General features: G+C 44.1%; 2 long non-coding RNA genes across 3 annotated transcripts; both read left to right on the top strand.

Annotated features, from left to right (window-relative positions):
- Window positions 1-902: 902 nt before the first annotated feature.
- Window positions 903-3,031, top strand: LOC131401623 (uncharacterized). Its single transcript, XR_009217806.1, has 4 exons — window positions 903-1,012; window positions 1,383-1,601; window positions 2,548-2,696; window positions 2,995-3,031. It is a non-coding gene; the product is annotated as an uncharacterized LOC131401623 (long non-coding RNA).
- A 54-nt stretch (window positions 3,032-3,085) lies between these two features.
- LOC131401621 (uncharacterized) lies at window positions 3,086-7,048 on the top strand. 2 transcript variants are annotated; one of them, XR_009217804.1, is made up of 3 exons: window positions 3,086-3,257; window positions 5,405-5,555; window positions 6,921-7,048. It is a non-coding gene; the product is annotated as an uncharacterized LOC131401621 (long non-coding RNA). The 2 variants fall into 2 exon arrangements; XR_009217803.1 differs by having other exon boundaries at window positions 6,905-7,048.
- The last annotated feature ends 6,754 nt before the right edge of the window (window positions 7,049-13,802 follow it).

Here is a 13,802-nt window from a genome sequence, read left to right as displayed (position 1 = left end):
AAATGGACTTCATGTTTAAGAATGTAGACTTAAGAGGCAAGATGCAAGGTACTGGGAATAAGATTAGGAATAAGATGATTGTTACCTAGGCCTGGGTGATGGCTGTGGAGTAGGAAAGAAGTAGAAAGAAAAGACCTTGGAGTGTAGAACCGAGAGAACGTAACGGTACTTTCTTGCCTGCATGTGTCAGATGGCACAGGGCAGTGACTGTGCTCCTTGCTGCTGTCCGTGCAGACCTGCAGGCGCCCCCTCACTCAGGTCTGTGTGTTCACCCCTCTTTGTCACTCACAGGCCCCGCTCCACATCCTACAGGAAGTCAGGCCTTACTTGTGAGGGGGTTGTCTCACATGGGAGACACCGAGGAGAGCCTCTCCAGACATCAGAGCAGCCCCTTCAGCCTCTCCCTCAGACTCCTCCCTTCCACTCTCTCGCTTTCCACACCCAGAAGGACCCCTGCTCAGTATTCCATGTCCCCAGGTTCTCCCTCCCCCAGGCTTGAGAAGGGTGGGGCAGCCACTGGGGTGGACATCATCTGCACCTTCCACTTCAGAGAGGCAACGAGATGGAAGGTGGCTGGTCCAGGGCTGGACAGAGAGTGACTCTACTGGGAGCCGAGCCATGAGACCCAGGGCGTCACCCACCTGGGCTCCCTCACCCTGGACGGGGACAGCCTCTACATCAGTGGTGAGGGGCTGTGCTACAGCCACACTCTCTCTCCCAGTCAGAGTTCTGTGTTGCCTGCGTTGCTCTAAAGTGAGCTATGATCCATCTCTCTATGCTCCTGGTCTGGGATCAGTCTTCTCATCACTGTGTGATCACTGGGTCCAGCCACCTTCCATCTCGTTGCCTCCCCCCCTGAACACCACTCCCCTCTTCCCGTCTGCTTTCCCCACCAAGCTCCCTACATCCTCCCTCTCCCTTAATCCTTTATGTTCACCCCAACTCTTGCTCAGCTCCTCTCGCCTTCTCTCCACAGATTACACCTATGGAGCTGCAGCCCCGACTACCACCAGTGAGTATTCCTGGCCCTGACATCCTGGGTCCCGTCCGCATTTGGGGCTGGGGAGCACTTGTTCTCCTTCACCCGCTGTCCTTGGTGAGGGAAGCACCTGGAAGGGCCCTAATTCATCCCTTCTCTCCCTCCCGGGTTCTGGTTGAGAGTCCCAGCCCAGTGTGAGAAAGCCTTAGACACAGACGTGTTCTCCACCACATTCTGACCCCACGTGGTTTTCACTTTAATTCTCCTGAAGCCTCGCCCTTGGTCCTCCTTTTCCAGGTATCCCATCCGTCTGTCCAGTGTTCTGCCCGTCCATCTGTCTCTCCTCCGAGTTCAGTCTCTCTTGTTCACCTATCTCACTCTCTTGGGCTCCTCTCATCCACAGGCTTGCTCATCCCTCTACTCACACAGTCACCCCTCCCCTCACTCATTTATGCTTCACCTGTGAATGGTGGTCCTGGGACAGCCACTGCTGGAGCCCGGGTGAGCCTGGGGGCTCCTCCCACTCTGTCCCTCCCTGAGACAGCCCTCGCCACAGCTCCCGAGCCGGCCACCACGTCCCTGCATACTTGATCATCAACTGTGCCACCAGAAGCCACCACAGGTGTCTGTGGGCCCCTTTTCCTTCCCAAGAGAAGCTCTCCAGCCCCACTCCTCCACCAGCCAGTTGTGATCCAGGAGCTGGGAAGCCAGGGTGTGAAATTCTGGTTTTAGGGCAATCATGCTGATCACAAATTATAGATTATAGATTATACCAACGATTCAGTCTAAGGTCAGCCCTCAGAGAGCCCCGAGTCTTGTGAAATTAACACACCATTATAGTACAATGTGGGAGGTTTCGGGGAGAGGCGCCTGGCATAATTTGGAGGGGAAGAGCTTGCTAGAGAAAGTTTCACCTGAATGGAGTCTTTAAGAATAAGTAGGAGGGACCCTGGAAACTAGAGGATGAAGGGTTTTCCTGGCAGAGGGGATTCCAGGATCAAAGGCTCCGGCCAGAAACAACATGCCGAATGGGGAGAATTGAAACGAATTTGGGTTGCGTGAAGCATGAAGTTTAACCCGCGGTACATGGATAAAATGAGACTGAAAGGTCAGCAGGAGCCAGATTGAGTAGAGCCTTGAGTGCCAGGTCAAGAAGGTTGAACTAGACACTGAAGGCCATAGGGAGCCACGGGTGGTACTAGAGCAGTGGTGGCCCTAGTGAGGTATTCATTTCAGAAAGATCCTTCTAGTGGTCCTTGTAGAACATCCTTTAGACAGAGCATCCAGTGAGCCTGCTGGGGTGTTGGTCCGGGTGAAGGAAGTTAAGTCCCCTGAGCTGGGACAGGGATGGAGAGGGAGTGTGTGTGAGGACCAGTGTGCAAGGTGAATGGGTGTTACTGGGAGGGAGGAGGAGCTGAGCAGATGTGCTGGTTCTGACTTGGGTGACCACACGGGTGGGTGGTGGTGCCCCTGGGAGAGAAGACGACAGATGATAATGAGTGCAGGACTCTGGTGTGGTCTCAGGCCAGCTGTCAGTGATGGCCATCGCTCTCCCTCTCGTCTTGCAGCTTTGGGGCACAACCTGAAGACCCTCACAGTCACCTTCCCCATCTCCACCCTCCAGTATTCATCAGACAGGAGCAACGGCTCAGCCACGTTCCACTCCACTGAGAGGGTCCTGCAGAGCCTGGGGAGACCCTGGTCCCAGCAGCTCCTGGTGGGTTAAATCCCACCCAGTCCCTCCCCCAATCCCTGTCCCTCCTGCTCATCCTCCTCCTCCTTCCTCCCCAGCTGGATCCTTGTTCAAGGAGAGCAGCCGGGGCCCCTTCTACACGTTTCAGACCGGTCTCCCTCAGGTAAGACCCTCCCCTGAGCATTTGCCCCTAATGACCACTTTTGTGACCACCCCTCTCTCAGTCTCCCCACTGTCCTCCCATTTCCTCCTTCCTGTTCTGGCCCCCACTCCAGAGGTTTCAGGACCTCTCTCTAGATTCCCCACGTACCTCTCTCCCCAGGCCTGAGAAGGATGGGGGAGCCACCTGAGTGGACGCTGTCTGCACCCACCGCCGTGACCCCGTGGGCCACCATGCCTCTGTGCTGGGAGCTGACAGTCTCCACGTGTCTGCTCTTCCTCTCGGTGGCTCCAGGCTCTGCACCCTGGAGTTTATGCATGCAGAGAGAACACCAGCTGCATTTCCCCAGCATCAGCTGGAACCTCAGCAACCCGGAGCCCACATCCTCGGAGTACACCGCCCTGCTGAGGGACACCCAGGACCAGGTGGGGTCTCCCCTGTCCCATCTCTCCTTGCCCTGAAGGCACCCTCATTCCTCCATCTGACTTACATCTGTTAACATGGTTGTTTCAGTCCTTCACTTTCCCTGCGTGTCTGGGTTCTCTCAGTTTCCAGAGGTGATGTCCTAGCTGCCTTCTCTATTTCTCACATGGGTAAACTGAAGCTCAGAAAGGGGAGTATTGTGTCTAAGGTCACACAATGAGTTAGGGGCAGAGCCAGGATTTGAAGTCAGGTCTCCCTTGCCCCAAGGTCTGTGATCTTTCAGCGGCTCCAGTGGCCCCCTGCGTCTCCAGGAGACCTCCATCTGTCCCATTCTCCCTCGCGTTTGTTCTAGGTCACCAAGCTCTACAGAGGCAGCCAGCTGTGAGACATATTCCACTCCTGCCTGGTCACCGACTTGATGTAGGTTGAGGATATTGGAAGCATTGGCTGAGCTGGTGGCTGATGGCTCTGAGCTCCCGTGACACATCCTTGATCTGGAAGTCACTGACATGGTGCCCATTCTCCCCCACATCCCTGTCAGCTAATCCTACCATCTCCTTCCATAGGTTTTCGGGGGTTGAGAAAAGCATTAACATTTGGGGCCACCAACCTCCAGCATCCTCCTCCTCCTCCTCTTTTGGAGACTTTCAACAAATATCAGCAGTCTAACCGTGCTCTCCAATAGTGGAGCCACTAACCACATGGGGCAATTTAAATTTTTTATACACCTGTTGGGATACGATTCACATATTGTGTGTTGGGGGGGGCTGTATTTTTTAGGTTTTTCTATATACAATATCTTCACCTCTGCAAAACAAATAGTTTTACCATTTCCCTTCCAATCTGGGTTTCTTTTATTCCTTTTTCTTGCCTAATTGCCCTCATTAGAAACTCTAGTACCTGTGATTAACATATCAGATGAGGGAAGACATCATGGTCTTGTCCCTGGTCTTAGGGGGAAATTTTCAGTCTTTCCGCATTGCATATGGTGTTAGCTGTGGGTTTTTCATCGAAGCTATTTATAGGTTGAGAAAGTTTTTTTCTATTCCTAATTTGTTGAGTGTTTTCTTTTTTAGACATTAAGGGTGTTGTATTTTGTGAAATTCTTTTCTATGTATATGGTCGAGATTGTGTGGTATTGGCCGTTATTCTATTAATATGGTGTATTACGTAATCAAGTTTTCAGATATTAAGCCACCGCTCCAACTAGAGGTGAGAGATTCAGACGTTCTCAAGTCTGTCCTGGGCGTGCCACAGGCCTGAGCCCTTGTGGCCTTCCAGATGCCCACAAATACACTGGAGCTTTTCAAAGCCCCCTGTGGACATCTCATTCCCCCAATTTTTCTTCTAAGTTGTTGGCTCACCTCTTGCCTGCCTCAGCTGGTGTCACTCCCTCAGGCAACTACAATAGAAAACAATTAGCTCTGATTGTTTTTAGCAAGTGCCCTGGGGACAGACTTTCCTCCCTGGGCAAGCTCTGAGTCAAGTAACGAAAAGCCCTGAACATGGGGCGTTTTCGGGGAGCTGCCAGGCAGGTCAGCTAGTTGCAGTTGGGTGGGGAGGGGTCTTTTCAGAGCTCCACACCCATTATGGCTGCTGTGCTGCGGGTTGTCTCAGCCACCATGGTTCTGAGACTGACGGTTTTCACAGTTATGGAGGATGTTGTGAGAGCAGGATGGGAATAGTGCAAGTTATAGTGCCACGAAGTTTGCTCCCTTTATCAAGATTCCACCGTGTGTCTTCACTAAACCCTCCTCAGATTCTTACAAGCCTTTGATTAATTTCTAGACTTCTGAAAAGTTGATTTCGACCATTTTTACCAGTGTTCTCATTGTTTGTATGCATTTGCAGAAGTCCTTACTCCAAAGTTTCAAAAATGTTCTCCCTGTGGTTATTTATTTATAAATTAATTTCTTGAAATGAAATTACATGAAAAATTCCGTTCCTCACTCACACGCACTAGCCACATTTTAAGTGCTCAATAACAACATGGGGCTAATAATCAGTGTATTTGGTAGTGCAGACAAATGTTGACATTATTGCAGAAAGTTCTCTTGGACAGGACCCAGAAGCAGGGAATCTAGATTCAGGGTAGAATTCCAGACACCCTTGATTATCCTTTGTGCCCTTCCAGGTCTGTCCCCCACAGTAACCACACTGGAGTGGACTCCCTGTGTACCTTGCCGCCTTGGCACAGAGACTGGACAGAGTTGCCATCTATGAGGAATTCCTGTGGCTGACCCAGAATGGTACCCAGCTGCAGAACTTGACCCTGGACAGGAAGAGTGTCCTTGGGGATGGTAAGGCTCCCTGGTCATTGGGAAAGGAAGTGAGGCCTTTCTGGGGACTCTGGAGGCCTGGGGCTGAGAGAACATTGAACTTGCTCAGGCTGGCAGGAGGTGGCATAGTCCCCCAGTCTTTAGCCACCATTGAGAGAGAGAAAAGGACACCAGTGTAGTATGGGAGGCCCTCACCTTCTCCTAGACAGCTCTGCGACCTCAAACTAGTCACCTCCTCTTTCTGGACTTTTGTTTCCTCATCTCTGCACTGAGAGCCACTGGCCGGATGGTCAGTGAGGGCCTCCAGCTGTGTGTGAAGCAGACTTACAGGTTTGGGGGTGGATGTGGTTTCTGGTCCACAGGCTATAGTTTGCCAAGTCCCGCTCTAGATGAGCAGCAATGCGCTAGAACTTTCTGCAGTGGTGGAATGTTCTATCTGTGCTGTCCAGTGCATAGCTGCATGTGGCTGTTGAGTGCTTGAAGGATGGTATTGTGACTGGTCTTTATTGTTACTGATTTTTAATGTTACTGAGGTACTAGAATTTTTCTTTTATTTAACTAAAATTAATTTTAATTCAAAAAGAGACTTGTTGCTGCTCCATATCAGACAGCACTCCTCTAAGAGGTTGTCTGGGTAGAGGTACAAGTAGGGGGACCTGCACCCCTCCTCCCATGCCCATTGGGTGCTGCGTGACCTACCCTCCTGGAGTTTATGTTGTAGCTGGCAATAACAAGAATAGAAAATTGAAAATTATCAATTATTTGATGTGAACAAACTCATACTTGCAGGTGGAAATCAGAGAAGACTTCCTGCAGGATATTACATTGTAGGTTAATCCTAGAAAATGAATATTAAGCAGATAGATAAAGGAGAAGGGGATGAATGTGTTTCTAGGCACGGAAGAACAATTTTGAGTGGGAATTTACAAATTTAGAGAGATCCCATAGGCTTGCCAACTGTGATGACCCATTCTCCCCCCGGCTGTCATAAGATAGTCCACCCCAAATTCAGTCCTCTGTGCCCAGAGGTATGAATTTGGTTTAATTTATTAAACTTTTGTTCTGTGATAATGGTCTTGGATTTTGTAGCAAAGTGTGCTCACTTTTTAGAGATGGAAAGTAAAATGGGGTGAAACATGATGATGTTTACTTGACTTTAATATTTCATTGAAAACATGGGATGAATCAAGGGTGGCAAGTGTTAATAATTTATACATTGATGAAATATTGTTTTAATTGGATGGAATATACATGGTTAAATTAGATGATGGATGTTTGTGAGACTCTCCCTTTATTTTTCTGTGTCTAAAAAGTTTTATTAAAAAGAGTGAAACACATTCACATGCATTCTCCATTTCATTCACTTCCAGAATATTCTGCCAACAGAGATGACACCTCGACTGAGAAGCCTAGTAAACCTGCAGGAAGCCCCAGCCCATGGTAGGGGGCGAGTATCTTGATGCTGTGCCTCATCGAAGAGAACCATGCGCACAGGGTTTTGGATGATGAGGAAAGTTGGCCAACCCTTGTCAAGGACGGTTGAGGCACAGTGGGGTCAGCAGGAGCCCTGGGGCGATGACAGGAGGTGGCTCACCCCAGCACTTGTCTCCCCAGACCACCCCGTCTGGGCCCTCATCCTCATCTGCTTGGCGGGAATCCTGGTGCTCATCACAGGCCTGATCTGCTGTCTGCTGGTAAGCCATGACGTGTTGCTTGTCTTCTTACTATTGGGTTATAAGAGCTCTTTATATATTATAAATACAAGTCCTTTTCTAGGGATATGTTTTGCAGATGTTTTCTTCCAGTCTGTGTGTGGCTTGCCTTCTCCTTCACAACATGAGTCATTGGGGAAATGTAAGTGACAGTCATCATGAGATTCCACCATACTTGAGAATGGCTAAAATTAAAAAGACTGACTATAGCAAGTGTTGTTGAAGATGTCAATTCACTGAAACTCTCATCGAGTGCTGGTGAAAAATAGCTTGGATGCGTCTTTAATAATTACGTACGTCTACCCAGCCATTCCTCCCCTAGGAATCCATCCAAGGGAAATAAACCCGTATGTCTATACACAGACTTGTACACACATGTTGATAACAACCAATTTATAGTAGACAAAAACGGAAAACAACCCAAATGTCCATCTACTGGTGAACGGATACACAAATTGTGGTATATCCCCACAATTGAATACTATTCAACCATAAAAAAGAATGAATTATTTTTTTTCATTATTTTATTGAAATTATAAAGGGTGTTAACATTGTGTAATTTCAGGTGTTCATTATTATTTGTGAATTTCTGTATAGACTGCATCGTGCTCACCACAAGTAGTCTGACTTTTATCCATCACCATGCATATGTGCCCCTTTAACTCTTTCACTCAACCCCCAGCCCCCAGCCCCTCTGGTAACCACTAATCTGTTCTCTTTATCCCTGTGTATGTTTATCTTCTGCATATGAGTGAAATCATGCATATTTGTCTTTGTCTGGCTTATTTCATTTAACATCATACCCTCAAGGTCCATCCAGGTTGTTGCAAACAGGATGATCTTGTCTTTTGTTTTTTCTGGCTAAGTAGTATTCCATTGTATATAATACATACCACATCTTCTTTACCCATTCATCTGTAGCAGGGCACTTGGGTTGCTTCCATGTCTTGGCTATTGTGAATAATGCCACAGTGAACACAGGGGTGCATAAATCTCTTTGAATTGTTGATTTCAATTTCTCTGGATAAATACCCAGTAGTTGGATAGCTGAAAGGTATGGTATTTCTATTTTTAATTATTTCAGAAATCTCCATACTATTTTCCCTGGTGGCTGCACCAGTTTGCATTCCCACCAGCAGTGTGTGAGGGTGCCCTTTTCTCCTTATCCTCTCCAACATTTGTTATTTTTTGTCTTGGGAATTATAGCCATTCTGACAGGTGTAAGGTGATCTGTCATTGTAGTTTTGATTTGAATATCCCTAATAATTAGTGATGTTATACATCTTTTCATGTGTCTGTTGGCCTTCTGTATATCTTCTTTGGAAAAATGTCTGTTCATATCCTCTGCCCATTTTTAGATTGGATTATCTGTTTTTTTTTGTTGTTGGGTTGTTTGAGTTGTTTATATATTTTGGAGATTAACCCCTTGTCAGCTATATGATTTGCAAATATTTTCTCCCAGTTGGTGGGTTGTCTTTTCATTTTTTTTTGTTTTTGTGAGGAAGATCAGCCCTGAGCTAACATCCGTGCTAATCCTCCTCTTTTTTTCTGAGGAAGACCGGCTCTGAACTAACATCTGTTGCCAATTCTCCTCCTTTTTCTTTTCCCCAAAGTCCCAGTTGATGGTCGTATGTCATAGTTGCAGATCCTTCTAGTTGCTGTATGTGGGACGCAGCCTCAGCATGGCCGGACAAGAGGTGCGTCTATGTGCGTCTGGGAACCGAACCTGGGCCGCCAGTAGCAGAGAGCGCGCACTTAACCACTAAGCCACGGGGCCGGCCCTATCTTTTTGTTTTATTCATCGTTTCCTTTGCCTTGCAGAATCCTTTTAGTCTCATGTAGTCCCATTTGTATATTTTTTCTTTTCTTTCCCTTGCCTGAGTAGACACGGTATTGGAAAAGATGCTGCTAAGACCAATGTCAAATCCTGTACTGCGTATGTTTTCTTCTAGGAGTTTTATGTTTCAAGTGTTAGATTCAAGTCTTTTATCCAATTCGTTTTAATTTTGGTGTATGGTGGAAGATAATGATCTACTTTCATTCTTTTGCATGTGGCTGTCCAGTTTTCCCCACAGCATTTATTGAAGAGACTTTCCTTTCTCCATTGTATGATCTTGGCTCCTTCGTCAGAGATTAACTGACCACAGATGTGTGGTTTTCTTTCTGGGCTTTCAGTTCTGTTCCATTGATCTATGAGTCTGCTTGTGTGCCAGTACCATGCCATTTTGATTACTATAGCTATGTAATATATTTTCAAGTTAGGATTGTGATGCCTCCAGCTTTGTTCTTTCTTCTCAGGATTGCTTTGGCTATTCGAGGTCTTTTGTTATTCCACACATATTTTAGGATTCTGTGTTCTATTACTATGAAGAATGTCATTGGGATTCTGATTGGGATTGCATTGAATCTGTAGATTACTTTAGGTAATATGGACATTTTAACTGTGTTTATTCTTCCAATCCATGTGCATGGAATATCTTCCCATTACTTCAGGTCATCATTGATTTCTTTTAATAATGTCTTATAGTTTTCATTGTATAGGTCTTTTACCTCTTTGGTTAAATTTATCCCTAGACACTTTTTTCTTTTTGTTGCAGTTGTAAATGGGACTGTATTCTTGAGTTCTCTATCTGTTAGTTCATTATTAGAGTATAGACTTGCAACTGATTGGGGTGAGTTGATTTTGTACGCTGCAACTTTGCTGTAGTTGTTGATTATTTCTAATAGTTTTCTGATGGATTCTTTAGGGTTTTCTATATTTACAATCATGTCATCTGCAAACAGCAAGAGTTTCATTTCTTCGTTTCCAATTTGGATTCCTTTTATTTCTTTTTCCAGCCTAATTGCTCTGGCCAAAACCTCCAGTACTATGTTGAATGCGAGTGGCGAGAGTGGGCACCTTTGTCTTCTTCCTGTTCTCAGAGGAATGGCTTTAAATTTTTCACCATTAAGTATGATGTTGGCTGTGGGTTTGTAATATATGGCCTTTACTGTGTTGAGGTACGTTCCTTCTATACCCATTTTATTGAGAGTTTTTATCATAAATGGATGTTGGATCTTGTCAAATCCTTTCTCTGCATCTGTGGAGAGGATCATGTGATTTTTATTCCTCATTTTCTTAATGTGGTGTGTCACATTGATTGATTTGTGGATGTTGAACCATCCCGGTATCCCTGGTATAATTTCCACTTGATCATGGTATATGATCCTTTTAATATATTGCTGTGTTCGATTTGCTGATATTTAGTTGAGGATTTTTGCATCTGTGTTCATCAGTGATTTTGGCCTGTAATATTCCTTCTTTGTGCTGTCCTTGCCTGCTTTTGCTGTCAGGGTGATGTTGGCCTCATAGAATGAATTAGGAAGTGTTCCATCTTCTTCAACTGTTTGGAATAGTTTGAGAAGCATAGGTATTAAATCTTGTTTGAATATTTGGTAGAATTCTCCAGAGAAGCCATCTGGTCCTGGACTTTTGTTTTTTGGGAGGTTTTTGATGACCATTTTGATCTCTTTACTTGTGATTGGTCTGTTCATTTTCTCTATTTCTTCTTGATTCAGTTTTGGGAGGTTGTATGAATCGAAGAATTTATCTATTTCTTTTAGGTTATTGAAATTGGTGGCATGTAAGTTGTTCAGTGTATTCTTTGATTGTCCTTTGGATTTCTGTGGTATCTGTTGTAATTTCTCCTCTTTCATTTCTAATTTTATGTCTTTGACCCTTCTCTCTTTTTTTCTTAGTGAGTCTGGCTAAGGGTCTGTCAGTTTTGTTTCAATCTTCTCAAAGAACCAGCTCTTTGTTTCATTGATCCTTTCTACTGTTTTTTTTAGTCTCTATTTCATTTATTTCTGCTCTAATTTTTATTATTTCCCTCATTCTGCTGACTTTGGTCTTCATTTGTTCTTCATTTTCTGGTTCTATTAGGTGTAGTTTAAGGTTACTTATTTGGTATTTTTCTTGTTTGTTGAGGTGCGCTTGTATTGCTATGAATTTCCTTCTTAGAACTGCTTTTGCTGCATCCCATAAGAGTTGTTTTGTTGTCTTTTCATTTTCATTTGTCTTCAGGTATTTTTTGATTTCTCCTTTGATTTGTTCATTGATCCAATGGTTCTTCAGTCGTGTGTTCTTTAGTCTCCACATATTTGTGACTTCCCCATCTTTTTTCTTGTAGTTGATTTCTAGTGTCATAGCATTGTGGTCAGAAAAGAAGCTTGATATGATTTCCATCTTAAATTTATTCAGGCTTGCCTTGTTTCACAACATATGGTCTATCTTTGAGAATGTTCCATGTGCACTGAAGAAGAATGTGTATTCTGCTGTTTTGGGAGGGTATGCTTTATATATATCGATTAAGTTCATCTGATCATATGTTTCACTTAATTCCACTATTTACTTGTTGTCTTTCTCTGCATGATTTATCCATGGATGTAAGTGGGTTGTTCAGGTCCCCTGCTATTATTGTGTTGCTGTTAATTTCTCCCTTTAGGTCTATTAATAGTTGCTATATATTCTTTTGTGCTGCTGTGTTAGGTGCATATATCTTTATAAGTGTTATGTCCTCTTGGTGGAAAGTCCCCTTTATCATTATATATCGCCCCTCTTTGTATCTCATAGACTTTTTTATCTTGAAGTCATCTTTGTCTGGTATAAGTATGGCAACACATACTTTCTTTTATTTGCCATTTGCTTGGAGTATTGTCTCTCATCCCTTCATTCTGAGCCTGTTTGTTTTTAGAGCTGAGATGTGTTTCCTGGAGGCAGCATATTGTTGGGTCTTGTTTTCTAATCCACCCCACAACTCTGTGTCTGTTGATTGGAGAATTCAATCGATTTACATTTAGAGTGATTATTGATACATGAGGACTTAATCCCACCTAATCTATATTTCCATTGTTTCTCTTCCTTTGTGTTTCTGACTGCCATTTCATTTTGGGGGTTGTCTGTGGAGGTTTTCTCTTTTTTTATGATGTATGGCTCTGCTCTGATTTTTTGTTTGATGGTTACTGTGAGGTTTGTATGAAGATCTCATAGATGAGATAGTCCATCTTCTGATAGCCTCTTGTCTCCATTAGTCTAAGCAGGTTCCATCCCTTTCCTCTTCTCCTTCTGAGTTATTGGTGTCACAAGTTATTCATTTTTGTGTTGTGCGTTTGTGACTAAGCTGAAGTGTTTATAGTTACTTTTGATGCTTCCCTTCCCTTCTTCTTTTAAGTTATAATTAAGTATTTGCTACCCTATTGTGAAACAGAGCTGTAGCTTTCTGATTTTGTCTGTCTATTTATCTCTTTGCTCAAAGCTTTGTAGACATTTGCCTTCTTTTTGTTTCAGGTATGAGGGCGTTCTTGATCATTGCTCGTAGAGGAGATCTAGTGGCGATGAACTCCCTCAGACTTTGTTTATCTGGGAAAACTTTTATTTCTCCATTGTATCATAAGGATCGTTTCACTGGATAGAGTATTCTAGGCTGAAAGTTTCTGTCTTTCACTATTTTTAATATATCATTCCATTCTTTCCTTGCCTGTAAAGTTTCTGCCAAGAAATATACTGAAAGCCTGATAGGGGTTCCTTTGTAGGTTATTTTCTTCTGTCTCGCTTCCCTTAATATTTTTTCTTTGTCATTGGCTTTTGCCAATTTTACTATTATATGCCTTGGAGAAGGTCTTTTAGCATTGATGTAATTAGGCATTCTGTTGGCTTCATGTATTTATAACTCCGGTTCTTGCCCAGGTTTGGGAAGTTCTCAGCTATTATTTCTTTGAACAAGCTCTCTGCTCCTTTCTCCCTCTTTTCTCCCTCCAGAATACGTATAATTCTTATGTTGCTTTTATAATTGAGTCATATATTTCTCCAAGAATTCCTTCATTTTTAAAAAATCTGACTTCTCTCTCCTTGTCCACTGGAAGCATTTCTATATTTCTATCCTCTAAATCACTAATTCTTTCATCCATAATATCAGATCTATTTTTTAAGGATTCTAGATTCTTTTTTATCTCACTAATTATGTTCTTCATATCCAGAATTTCTGCTTTTTTTTTTTAATAGTTTTAGTCTCTTTGATGAAGTATTCCTTTTCCTCATTAATTTTATTTCTGAGTTCATCGAACTGTGTGAACATTCCTGTAACTTGGTGAGTTTCTTTATGACAGTTATTTTGAATTCTCTGTCATTTAGATTGTAAATTTCTGTGACTTCAAGGTTGGTTTCTGGAGATTTGTCATTTCCTTCTGCTCTGAATTGTTACTGTAGTTTCTTATGGTGTTTGATGAACTAATCTTTTGCCTGAGTATTTGTGGTAGTATCAGGTCGCAGATTCCACCTGCTACTGCTGTGGGGGAAGCATGAGCTGTGTTTCTGATCCCCCCCATATGCTGGAAGTTGTGTGGGTACAGTGGGTGTTCCAGCCAGCTGGGAAAGCATTCACACTGGGCTCAGAGCTCCCGCCACACGGAGGCAAGTACCCAGTTGTGAGAGTGCAGCACTGCTATGGGTGTGTGTGCATCTGGGAAAGCATCTGCATGTGCGCGTGTATCTGCTGCTGCCTTTTCTTATGCTCATGGC

The sequence above is a fragment of the Diceros bicornis genome (assembly GCF_020826845.1).
Source record: "Diceros bicornis minor isolate mBicDic1 chromosome 12 unlocalized genomic scaffold, mDicBic1.mat.cur SUPER_12_unloc_1, whole genome shotgun sequence".
In the NCBI taxonomy this organism is placed as follows: domain Eukaryota; kingdom Metazoa; phylum Chordata; class Mammalia; order Perissodactyla; family Rhinocerotidae; genus Diceros; species Diceros bicornis.
The sequence above is the reverse complement of the archived record's forward strand: the minus strand, read 5'-3'. Positions and strand labels throughout refer to the sequence as shown.